Source organism: Schistocerca americana, chromosome X, assembly GCF_021461395.2.
Source record: "Schistocerca americana isolate TAMUIC-IGC-003095 chromosome X, iqSchAmer2.1, whole genome shotgun sequence".
Classification (NCBI taxonomy): Eukaryota; Metazoa; Arthropoda; class Insecta; order Orthoptera; family Acrididae; genus Schistocerca; species Schistocerca americana.
In genome coordinates this window covers 567,538,975-567,552,474 of record NC_060130.1, presented here as the reverse complement: position 1 = coordinate 567,552,474, position 13,500 = coordinate 567,538,975, and positions in this window count along the sequence as shown.

Sequence of the window (13,500 nt, the reverse complement as noted above, 5' to 3'; positions counted from 1 at the left end):
CACTGAGCTGCGCTCTGGATGTAGCAGAATGTATTACTGTGACGTAAAACTTTATATTTAAATTGTACATCTGAAGTTGGTGTTAAGAGGACGTGTGAACTTTTGGTAAAGGCGGACATTCCTTGACCATGGATGAATGATGTACATCGAACGACATTGGAAAACATAAATGAACATAATACTACACTTGTGGATATCGTCCACAATAGTTAAAATTATCTTCTACCATTAAGGAAGTTGCAGAACGCGAGAGTCTTAACCGTGTTTTTGATTGTTTGTGTGATAGCCATTTTTTCTGTTTTATTTTACACCCAAAGATAATCTACTAGACGAAAGGACTGGTTAAGCGGGGAAACATCAAATGTTAAAATTTTATGCTGCCTCAAATGCTATATTTCGTCACCTTGCGGAAACAAGTGTGCCTGAAGCCTGTTGGTGAATAACATTAGTATAAAAGTTCTGGTCATACATAAAATTAGTGAAATGATTTAAACATTCCAGTCAACCTCCCATAGAGCCTTGTGTTGTCGGAAATGAAAACTGCAGACAGAAGGTACAAGTTTCAAATTCCTCATTTGAAAATGTAGTCACGAATGAGGAGACTACCGTACTATGGTTTGACCGCCGCAAAGAATGACGCATTAGTGATATCGACAATAGCACCCCTGGTATTGAAAAACGATGAAAGCGATCAGGGAGTCAGGCCCAGAGGGAATACAAGCTACATTTTACGTTGAATACGCCACTGGATTAGCTCCTTTCTTAGCTCAAACTAACAGATAATCGCTTTGGCAGTGAAAAGGGATATGTGACAGAAGAGCACAAGTCGCTCCTGTTAAAAAAAAAATAAAAAATAAAAAAAATAAAAAAAATACAGATCGGATGCATAGGATCATAGACAGGTATCGCAAACGTCAATCTTTTGCATGATCCAACAACATTTTGTCAGCTTAAAGATCACTGGGTTACGTGTCAAGCGTGCCACATCGTGTACATATGCGAAGGCGAAAGTCATGTAAAATCAGAAGTAAAGAACGCAGATGAAAACCTTTGTGTTAGACGGAAAGGTTATGCGGAAGGAAATTGTGTACAAGACTCTAGTTCGATCAACTGTAGAATATGATTTCAGTGTGTGGAGTCCCTGTCAAGTATGCGTGGCAACAGATATCTCTGAATTCAGAGATGCGCTGCTAGTATCGTTGTAGCCCGTTCCAAAGCGTAACAAAATGCTCAGGGAACTAAAAAGGGAATCGTTGGAAGGAAGAGGACACAGTTCTCGAGAAAACCTGTTGGGTACAATAAACGAACCTGTATTCTAAGAGTGTGCGACCATTATGGTACCAACAACATGTACTTCGCGTAGGGGTCATAAGAGGAGTGTAAGACAGATTTGGGCGCGTGCAGAGGAATTTAGACTATTTTTCCCTCTCTCAATACGCGAATGCAATGAGAAAATATTAATATGGCACACCTTCCGCCTTGCACTGTACAGCGGCTAGAGGAGTGTTTATGTACATGTAGTACGACAAGCATACTTCTTCTATGACTTCGTTTCCCAAAAGAGGGAACCACAACTTTCGCTTTTTTTTTATCGTAACGTGAAACATAACAAATATGTTCTTCTGTAGGAAATAGAGTTTACCCACTTCATTCATTTATCATTACATTTTAATACTACGAATATCCATGTCCCTGTCCTTACACTCCTACATTCCCTTAAGCAGCTGTGGCACATCAGTTAATATCAAGTTAACGTTTGTTGACCTTTGTTGTTCCCAGTCACTGTCTACTTCAGACATCCTTCTAAGGGTGTGTGCCACTAAATTAACCGTTTCGGAAACACTGACGTCAACGAAATTAAATGCAAGTTTACTCGCTGCCAGTCTTGCAATGCAATCACGTTTTGTTGATCTGCCCAAGACCCAGATGAATGTCTGATTGTTTGTCTAAACGGAAATGAGTGTGTGTTAAGTAATATCGAATATTTTCTAGTCCAAAGAGGACTGCTAACGCTTCTACTTCATATACGGAATATTTCTTTTCAAGATCAATAAGGGCCCTCGACGCAGATGCTGTTGGTCGACGTTTCTCATCACTAACTTGCAGAAGCACTGCTCCAGTACTACCCACCGGACACAAGTTCGCTAAATAATTATTTTTAAATCAGGGAGCATCATAATTTGAGCCGTACTCAGTGCTTGTTTGATGTCATGGAATGATGCGCTTTGCGCTTCCCTCCATTCAAATTACGTCCATTCTTTTGGAGATCTTTCAATGGTGGAACTATATTAGCACAATCCAAAATAAATTTTGTTAAAAATGCGCAAGTTCCAAACGTGGTACTCCTTTGCAGTCTCAAGAGATTTAAAGTGTTACATAGTCTTTATTCTTTCAGGGTCTATGATTATCCCTTCGGGAGTGATTATCTGACCCAGCAATCGTACTGTGGAACGGGCTACTTGCAGTTTATCCGGATCTACAGTTAGGCCAACTTGTAGTAAAGGCGGAAATATTTCTTTCACATCTAACATACTTGTCTTAGTATCCATTCTGTAGATCGCCACATCATCTAAAAGATTATGTCCAAAGTTAAATTTTATGTCATGGAATGTAAGACCCATCAACTGAGAGAGAACTGCACCTCCATTTGACAATCCAAACGGCAGTCGATTAAATTCATAGACGTTCCACTCCGTAGAGAATGCAGCAAGAAGTTTGGATTTCTCATTTAATGGAATTTGATTATACGTTGACTAAGGTCTAATGTTGTAAGATATTTGCCGGCTGCTGTGGCCGAGTAGTTCTAGGCGCTTTAATCCGGAACGGTGCTGCTGCTACGGTCACAGGTTCGAATCCTGCATCGGGCAGGGATGTGTGTCCTGTTCTTAGGCTAGTTAGGTTTAAGTAGTTCTAAGTCTAGGGGACTGGTGATCTCAGATGTTAAGTCCCATTGTGCTTAGAGCCACTTGAACCATTTTTTTGTAAAATATTTAGCGTCTTTGAACCAGTCGAATGTTTTTCTGTTTAATGCTCTGGCCTGCTTTCACCATTTGTTTTGATGCTGCGTAATGTGACTTCAAAGGTCTTAATTCCTCTTTTTCTAACTTTTCAGATTAACTGTATTAGTATTTTCAAACGGGGCAGGGTCAATCGATAAGGTGATTACCGGTAAGGAATTTTGTCGGTGTCTTCAGTGGTGAATTCAAGCAAGTATGTAACACCTTGTTTCGTTGTTGGTACGTAAGGAAAATTTTGGCCTACTCATATTCGCATAACATTACATTTCACATCCATCTGAAAGTGCTCAGATGGATCCGGTTTCTGTTGAGTTACACTGTCTACCTCTTTGTAATGTTTCCTTCTGTTACTCTGTTCTTCAACTCTTTCTTCTTGTTATATTAACAAAAGGTTAACTTTTAATGAGACGTAAAACGAAACCAGGATCTTTTATTTGCCCAATTCATTAATATCGCAACATGCAAAAGGCAGATTCCACCGTTCTCTGGTTGGAATTCCCCGTATAGTCATAACCTGAAGGAAACATTACATAATCTTATGAGCGGCCTATTTTAAATACGGTCAATCAGTTTTACCTCTCATCTTACTGCTTCTGCATTTGTGTTGCACATGTCCTCTTTAACCACACCCAACACTGCACATTCTGTTTAAACTCATTAGTATAATTACGTAGTTCTTGTTGCGTAACACTATTACACCCTGGCGCTTTATAGCCTTATGTCCACAATGAAAACGTATCACGGTGTTAGGAATTCTATGTTACTTCTTGTTTTCTCGCTTCTCATCGAACTATGATGTGCGTTTGTCTTAGCAGGTCGTTAACTTACTGAAATGTCCTAGGTGTTGTACAAAAAACAAGTCTCCTATCTGGCGGTTTAGCCCCATCTGGTATGTGTTTTATTATGTCTCTGTGAGTCTATGTCGAATAACCCTTTCGAACATATCCCTTCGTAGCTCATCAGTACTCCGATTGTGATCTAACACCTCTAATATCCATTTTCCCAAGGCTCCTCTCAGGTTAATCGCCAATATTTGTAACAGTTCCACTTGTGGTAAGCCCATCACCCTTCCCTGCTCTTGGACATCTAATAATATTAAACTTCGAATATACAAGTTACCTAGTTGTGCGATGAGTCTTTACACCGTAGGATTTATTCTTGTGAAAGGTAAGGTAGCCTTTCAAAAATAGTCAAAAGCTCCCATTGATTTCTTGGTAACCTAGAGCTGTCCCAGTCTCTGTTGCAATGGGCCGGTAACATCACCACTCCAATCAAATCAGCCAAACTGTCCTTATAATGTTTGAAACGTGCTAGCAAACACGTAAGTCGACCAGCAGTAGTTCTCGATTCACGAAACAGCGCTTTCTGGATTTCAAACTCGCGAAGCACAGCGTTCACAGAATCGATGCGATGACGTACCTAGCTATGGGGAACTTTAATAACGATCGGCTTTTTCCATAATTAGTCTTAATTGCTGTACCAATTCATCGACAGTTTCTTGTGAATTCATACCGCTTCTAATTTTGTGCATGAACTGACATCTCCTCAAGAAAGTGGGGCCTCTCCCTGTCGCCATAGTCAAACTGAAACAGAACAGTAAGCTGAGTAATAGCTTGTTAGCCTGCTCTACCAGACCCAATCTTTAGGCACTGTTACCACCTGGTACCAAGTGGGCTGTGGAGCGAGGAATGGGTCTCAAAAGGCAGACCACCATTTTCTAACATTTATTAAAACTAAACATTAATAGCACCTCTCTAGGTTTTTAAATCCAAGCGGACGAATAAAGAAAAATAAAAAATTCCCTTCAAAGTAAAATTACTTCCAATTAGTAGAATTTTTAACCAAAACTTTAAAAAGTTAGAAAAACAATTTTATCAAAGACTTCTTGTAGAAGTTCTAAATTCTTATCCTACTCTGGTAAAGCTACTATTTTCTTTTTTGAATCTGAGGCTCATCATACAATCAAACTTCATGAACAGTAACTAAATATTAAACAATAAATTTTAAGACACCATTTACGCACTTTGAAGCAAGCAAATGTTCAAAACTTACGACAGAATCAAATGCAATGACAGTATTGTAAACTGTTATAAAATGTTGGACTTTATTCTAGAAAGGTAATTTCCTGTGACCGAACCTCAGTCAGCACAATCAAGCGGTCCCAATCCGCTGCGTTCCTGGTATTGTTAACAGCCGTGGCTATCCAGTCGATGCTAAACTAACATTGGATCTTGTCAAGACAAACATTTACTGGACCTCCAATGCCTATCCAACACCCTATAAATCAGATATTCCTGTACACAATCTTAACAAACAATAATTAACACTAGGAAAACAAAAGTGTCACAACTGATAGCTGCCACGAGCCCCGAGTTACACGGTAATTAGAATGACAGTATTAACAAGAATTCAATTCTAATACACTAGTAACTTAAAGCACCTAATGACTGACGTTTATCAACACAGCAGAAGTATTAGATGTAGGAGTATTGAAGTTGACCTACCAAATCAATCCTATCCTGGCTACGCGTATAGGATCGTATTACTCCCGTAAGGAAGCTCAATAATCTTCTACCTTCTCCGTCTTCATGCTCAACTATAAGACATCTCCTCACGCAGAGTAAGTCATGAGTCCAGGTAATCACTAGGTTGTACAAAACCCAAAGCAATGTTATTCGCCATATGGTTACTTTAGAGAGCCAGAACTACTTGTATACGCATATCGGGACACCACTGTGTTGCAGCACCGGCCTCTGCCATCAGACTTAGCACTGGCTGCAGACACCTTCCCTTCTTTACGACTCCCGATGGTGCTACCAGGGTGGGTCAAGGAGGGGATAATTGGAGAATGTTCCACTCGTCGGCAGAGCATGATACGCGTCTCTATGAATTATCTCCGTGATCGAACAGTCCACGGGTGTACTGCCAGTCCATAGTGTCCAACGGGCACAATATTTTGCAGATCAGACATGTTGCTACCGTCAGGTGCGCTGACGAACTGAGCTCCTGAGGGCGGGCGGCCGTCTTAAAATCCCTCTCTTCGCGAGGTGTTCTCTCCGCGGTCCGTGCCCGCGCTTCAGCGGTCGGTGACACGCTGGCGTCGGCGTCGTGGTGGCGTCGGTGTAATCGCCTCGTCCGCCCTAGTCGCCCGTTCCTTTCCTTTGCTGAGCGTCTTTTTAATTAGATCCACTACTGCAGATCCATCCCCTGGTGAGGTTGTAGCCGCAATCTCGGTTGATGAGTCCGTCCCTGGTACGAATTTCGATAGCCTCTCTAACAACACGGTCCCAGTATTTAAATGTCTGCGCCAAGACCCCGGTATGTTGATAGTCCATTCCGTGATTTTCGGACAAACAGTGCTCTGCGACTGCCGACTTGTTGGGGTACCCAAGTCGAGTGTGCCTGTGATGTTCTCGGCAGTGGTCTTCGATGGTGGGCACTGTCTCTCCAATATAAGTCTTCACACATTGACACATAATCTATTATATGCCGGCCTTCCGCAAACCGAGATCGTCTTTGACACTTCCCAATAACGCTCGCGTTTTATTTGGTGAGCAGTAGTTAGTTCCCACTCGGTGTTTCCTCAATATTCGTCCTATTTTCCCTGACAGTGCGGCAGTATACGGTATATAGTCAGTGCCCATCTCTTTCTTCGTGATTTCTTCGATCTCCACACGATGCACTGTGGAGGTGGGGCGGAGAACAAGTCTGATCTGACATTCCGAGTACTCGTTTTTCCAGAATACAGTTTGGAGGTATTACAGCTCTTGGAGCAGACTCTCTGCGTCAGAAATAGTGCACGCCCTGTGCACCAGTGTTCTTAGCACCCCATTCCTCTGCGCAGGGTGGTGGCAGCTATCCGCTTGCAAATACAGGTCGGTGTGCGTTTTCTTCCCTTATACCGTATGGCCCAAGGTGCCATTTGTCTCACCGACCGCTGCCGTACGGGCCGCGGACCACGAAGAGAACACCTCTAGAGGGGAGGGGATTTAAGATGGCCGCCCGCCCTCAGTAGCTCAGTTCGTCAGCGCGACATGTCTAATCGCCGAAATATTGTGCCAGTTGAACACTATGGACTGGCACTATACCTGTGGACTGTCTGTGCATGAAATACGCCTGGAGAAAATGAAGAATCATATCTCCGTGATGTTCAGGTACTCCCACAGCCAGAAAGTTACCCATGGGTCTCTCCTATAGAACGTGTGCTGGATCAGTTCTGACGTCAAAGCAGTCACAATGCCAGCATCAAGGAGAGCAAGAGGCAGCTACAACAGCTGTGGGCCAGTTTGTCTGAGGAAAGCTCTCTGCAAGATATGTACCTGGAGTAAAAAAAGAAATTTACAATGCTACTAAAAGGAAGGAATTCATTTTGCGTGGACTTCGTAAACTTTGTTATCAGTGGAAAATGTGTCCTTTGACATAATGTCATAAACATTGAGATCCATTTAGAAATTTAAAACAGTTTTTATGATGACACGTTCTATGAAAAATCTTGCTTTTTAGTTGAGTATAATCTACTCTAGACCTGTAGGCTACGTTGTAGATTAGTGACATGTCCAAACTATGCCTGACAATATGCTAGGTAATAAGGAAACTAACAGGTAAAATCTCGTAAGTTACTACAAAGATTTCTACATCAATTTTAAACTACAGCGAATTTTAAGTCTCATTTGACTCGAAGCAGAAAATTTCTCGTGTCCCACTAAAATCATATTTTTGCTTCAGTTTGAATGTACTGTTAACATATTAATGAAATATGCACGAGTTAGTTCTGAGATGAATGCTTTACTACGACCGCTGGGGAACATGTTCCTAGCGCTACATGTGATGATCGCACAAACTACTTTGTAATATGAAATGTAGTGGCGGTTCTCATTTGAGAGTCGTTCTTAGACGCCAACACGAACTTAGAGGGCAGAGAAGAGAAAGAGTTGTCTGAAAAGTCATGTGCGCGTGAGCGATCTTTGTACATCATAGGTTAGATGATAGCAGCAACATTTATAACATTCCAGACTCTTTCACAGGGTAGATATTTCTTTATAGCCTTTATGTTGCATTGTAAATTGTCTTGTTCTTATTATAATCTAAAAGAAGAAAGCACTGTAATCTCAGTACCTTTCGTAAAGTTAAGTAATGCTGTTTTCTGTTATTTCTCCATTGAATATAGGGTAATATTTATCGCGTAATTGAGAGACAGTCAGTCTTTTATTCCTACGGGCCTTTTTTTCATCGCTGTAAGTAATAAAATTATCTAAGCCTCTACAGGTTCCACAGTAATGGAAGTCGTTATTTGAAGCTATTACTAAGACATTTCGAAATTGTTTGGCTGATTTACTTGAAACTTTTCACAAACTCTAATGAACATCCAGACGGATATAAGCTATATAATACTTCAGTATGTGTAATACACAAACGTAAATAAAATAATAATGTATGAAGGTGGAATGTAGATACAGAAAATCACAACAAATTTTGTACCAGCTTAGTTCAAATTTTTAGACTACACTCCAATGAATAGTAGGACAGAAATAGGCTGTATCTTGTTTTAATATGTGTAAAATATAAAGTGGAAACGATATTTGGATGACTCAGTACATTATTGTGTTTCTTTTAGTCGTCACACTGTGTGGTTTATTGTGTACGCTTTTTAGATTTTTAACGCCATTTTTACAATCACCCCCTTTTTATGCTATTTTCCATTATGTTTCCCCTTTTATATGCTTGTTTCGCCATATTTCCCCCTTTATGTTGTTTTCAATGTCTCCCTGTTCTGTACTGTCTCCCCCACACGGCGGACTGAAATTCAATAAAGGAGAAGAAACCTGTCTGTGGAAAGGGGATAAAGCTTACAGAACTGAGTTTCTTAGGTTCATCAGGAGTGTCTAGTCTAATTATATGTAAAATACGTTCTCCCACCCTTAATTATTAAGATACCAGTATCTGTGTTTTAATGTTATCCTAATTTCTGGATATTCTTTCTTAATGAGAGTTGTTTTTAAAGTGAAATACACACATGTTACTGGAACACGGTCACCTCAGAGGATAGTGGATTTTTAAGAAGTGAAGTAGTTCTATAGGATCTCATACGTTTGTGAGGAAATCTGTACATAGTATTGAAAGTATAGAGCAGAGCTACAAATTGACTAAAAATTATCTGTGTGTTAAAGATCTTTGTTTAGCGGACGTCATATTCTATATAAAACACTCCAGTTACTTTTCCAAACGCAGCGTTGCGAAGTTGGTCCATATTTCGACTATTTTGTATTGAAAAATTCGCCTCCTTCTTATTAGTCGAAAACAACGCAACGCGTTTGTCTCAGTATCTTTCATAAAGTTCAACGATGATGTTTGACTTTGATTTGTTACATCGAATATACCTTCAATGTAAAGATCAATTCCATACTACGTAACAACTCTACGGCTACAGAGGCAATTAATAACATTATTCAGCACACAGAGACCTCGTTAAAGTTAATGCAAATTATGCTGCGAGTTCACAGTAAGTCTATCAGATTTTTCCATTCCAGGTTGAATCTATAGAATTCGTGATAGTACAATTACACGTAGGAATACTAGCAACTTTCACTCTTTTATGGCACTCAATTATTTTCACTGTTCGACACTAGACGTTTTAGGGAATTGATGGAGTACGTAATTACTGCAATTGACTCAAAAATACTGACTTAAAATCTCAGTAAGTTCTTTAAATGCAAATGACTTAAACCAAAATTTTGGACAGTTAATTCCGCACATTTAGCATAACTAACGATACCAGATTTTCACAGCAATGTTTTCAACCAAAGAACAGTGTTTCATGTAGAAGCGACAGAGTCCTATGTATTATCAACTGATGATGGTAACCGTTTTCATTTACGAAAACAGACCGTCACGCTGAACAGTATTCTCCTGTACGACCACTTGAATGATTCTAACAGAAATATTGATATCTCATGCTTCCACATACACTCTACATGCCAGTTTACAGTGGATGGCTCAGGATACATTGTACCATTATTCATTCGCCTATTGAGAAAGGAGAAATAATGACTGTCTCTATGCCTTTGTACACATCCAAACCCTCTTGTCTTATTCTCATGATACCCATGCTAGATACACGTTGGTTGGAATATAATGATCTCACAATTCTTTAATGCAAATTCAGCTTCTCTAAATTTGCCCACTTCCGTTTCTATTTAACATTCGCCGTACAGTGAAACATACTGGGGTTCTACTAGTTAAATGTTCTTCGAACCACTCAGATAACTGAGAAGAAATATCGGATCATCGTATTTGGTTAGTAATCAACCTTTTTAATTATATTTCCAGAGTGGATATATTCAACCTAGCATTATATAGAGTAAGCCACGTCCTGTTGAATTACGGATGCTCAAATAGGACAGATTCGTAATGCACCATGAATGTAAGATTTTGTTGAAGTAAATGACGTGGATATGTGTGTGTGTGTGTGTGTGTGTGTGTGTGTGTATGTGTGTGTGTGTGTGTGAGTGAGTGAGTGAGTGAGTGTCTTCACGTACAAGTATATTACCCTGGGAATGGTCAATCAGTCGGATTTTCATTTGCAGTGCCTGTCTGCCAGTTGTTTGAGCTCGCGAAGGTGGCTGCACAGCTTTGCACACTGTTACTAGGGAAGCAGAAGAGCCAAGTACGTGTCTGGTAGCAGGCAGCCAACGTGACATCTCTTCATCTGCGCTGCTCCACCGATCATACTAGCGTTGGTCGAAACATACCTTCACACTCAGTGTTGCAGGAGCCAGAGATATTTTTCCATCCACATGGTTGGCAAACGTCAGAGGTGTTTGCAACTACTGCATAAACTTTTCTCTGACTCGAAGAGCTTTTTTCTTGTTTTCTTGTTTCATTTTACAATGTGTTGATTATTTCTCAGCTACACATCACAATCTTCGTATATACGTATACAAAAAATTAGGGTACCTGTTACCGGAAGGCAGAGGAAGCTTAAAAAAGTGAATTTGATTGACATATCAGTAGTATCCAAACGAGCGGTATCTTTCAAACAGTTTGGCTACTTCGTAATTATTGTCATAGCCGTACTTTGTATTTGTATGCTATCCCGTTTTACTGCCTATTCTTTTGCACGCATAAATAAACTGCCGCTAAACTGAAGCACAAGCCAAGTTCTTCGAGAGAGGCCACTTTAGAAGCTACGTTGTTACGAAGATGAGCAGACCTGTACAAAGCAGACTGTTCTAAACCAATAAAAGTTCAGTATTCGGAACGTAATATTTTGTGTACTTCTCCCTTTAATCACACAATGTAACATGTCTTCGTAATACTTTTTTTTTTCTGTGGGTACTCAATTTAGGGAATCCACGCTAATTATAAAAATGGATCTACGTTTGTTTGTTTGTATGTATGTACGTGAGAATGAATATTCCACATCTTCTCCTAAACCACCTAACTTATTTCAACCAATCTTAGTACACACGTCCTTTACGGTCTAGAAAGAATTGCCATGGGGGTAAGAATTACCCTGCACTAAGGGCATGAGGGTGGGGCTGAAAAAGCAGTTTCGTACACCACACAAGAATGGCTATAGTTTATTACCCAGAATTTCAGAGAAGGAGAGCACTTAGAGACGTGCAATAAACTATCACAAAATAACGAAATGAAAAAGTTTATTTTCTTACTACATTTCCGCTGTCCTCGCAATAAAACTGCCACATGGATCATAAAATTTTTATTTTTTACTCCTGTATTACTGTCCGCCTGCTGAGCTATGTACTTACGTGCTTGCCTCCCATGCAGCGGGCCCCCGTTCGACTGCCTGTCGCCTTGAAGACTTTCTCAGGTCGTGCACTGGGTGTTGTGTTGTCCTCATCATCATTTTATCCTCATCAGCGGCAAGCGAGAGGCTCATTGTGGCGTCGACTTTAATTATACTGGCACTCGGCGTCCGAACTTCCCCGAATGGGGCCTCTCGGCCGGCAATGAAATGCGGTCGCTTTATTTCACTTCATTTTCATTATTACTGTCCGTATTTGTGAAGCATTTTGCAGTCAGGGATCACACATACCACTGAATGCACCAGAAACATTACATCATTGTTCAGAGTATACGACTCCATGAACACTGAATGGATGAAAAACTACCGCACGATGCTAGACCTTTAAGTTAATTACTTCGTTGATACAGCGCTATTCAGTCATACACTTTTCTCAGCCCTTCTGACCTGAAACATTTTTATGGAAGGGTTTGAGGAGAGGGCGCTTAATGCGAAAGAATTTAAACCAAAATCATTCTGGCGATATGTGGATGATACTCTGTAGTGTGTCCTCACGCTGATGATGAACTGTCAAGCACTTTGGATTATTTGAATGTTATGCACGAGAATATCAAATTTACGATGGGAGTGGAGAAGGGCGACTGTTTGCGATTTCCGGACGTCTTCATCAGTCGAAAAGTGGATGGATCATTGTGGCATTCCGTTTACCGTACGTCCATACATTCAGACTTGTATTTTCAGGCGTCCTGCTGCCACCACCCATCAGAAGCTATGGGCGTTCTTCGAAAGTTAGTGCACAGGGTATATGTTCTGTATGAAGAACACAGTCTTGTAAAGGAGATGGAACACCTGCAATCAGTGCTGAATGATAATGAATATTCTCCACATCAGATTAGCACAGGTTTAAGCAAGATGAAACGTGTCCCCCCTCAGGATCAAGAGGAGAAAGAGTGATTCAAGTCCAGGGGGTTCCTCCCGTACTTCAGCAATACTTAGTCGAAATTAGGAGAATCTTAAGGAAACATCATGTCAAAGTAATCTCCCTCCCAATTACAAAGACGTGTTCTCTTCCCATTTTGGCAAAGGACGATTTTGGATTGCGGACGGGTGGAATGTACAGAATGTTTTGCCAATGTCGCAACGCCTACATTGGTCAGACAACGCACACAGTGCGTGGTCTCCACACTCGCCCTTCGCAGGCAAGTAATTCAGCCATAGCTGAGCATTGTAATTCCACAGGACATTCCATGGATTAATCTGCAATGGAAATCTTGGCCTCGACGAAATCTGTCTAGGATTCATTAATTAAAGAACCTATGGAACTGCGTTTAGCACAAGCTCTTATTAATCGTGATGGCGGCTTTCACATGGCTAAGGCAAGGGAACCGGTGATTTCTTTAATTTATCCAGATAAAAAATTGTGACCAGTTATACGTCTGTCAGTAGTTAGTGTGATGAACTTTGACATCTGAATATCAACATCGCGAGTCCGCATTCCGATAAAGAGCGTGCATGCGCATGCGCCTGCCCACCAATTTCGAAAAGAGCGATAGGGGTCAGAAACGTAACGGCTGCCTTGGCGCATGCGTATGCGTAATGGTATAAAGTTAGTTGGTATAAGGTTATTGAGGTGAACTAGCAATCTCCATTGCAAAACACTCACCTGAAGAGCATTGAATGGCTCTCAGCCGAAATATTGTGGCACGAAGTTTACGTTAT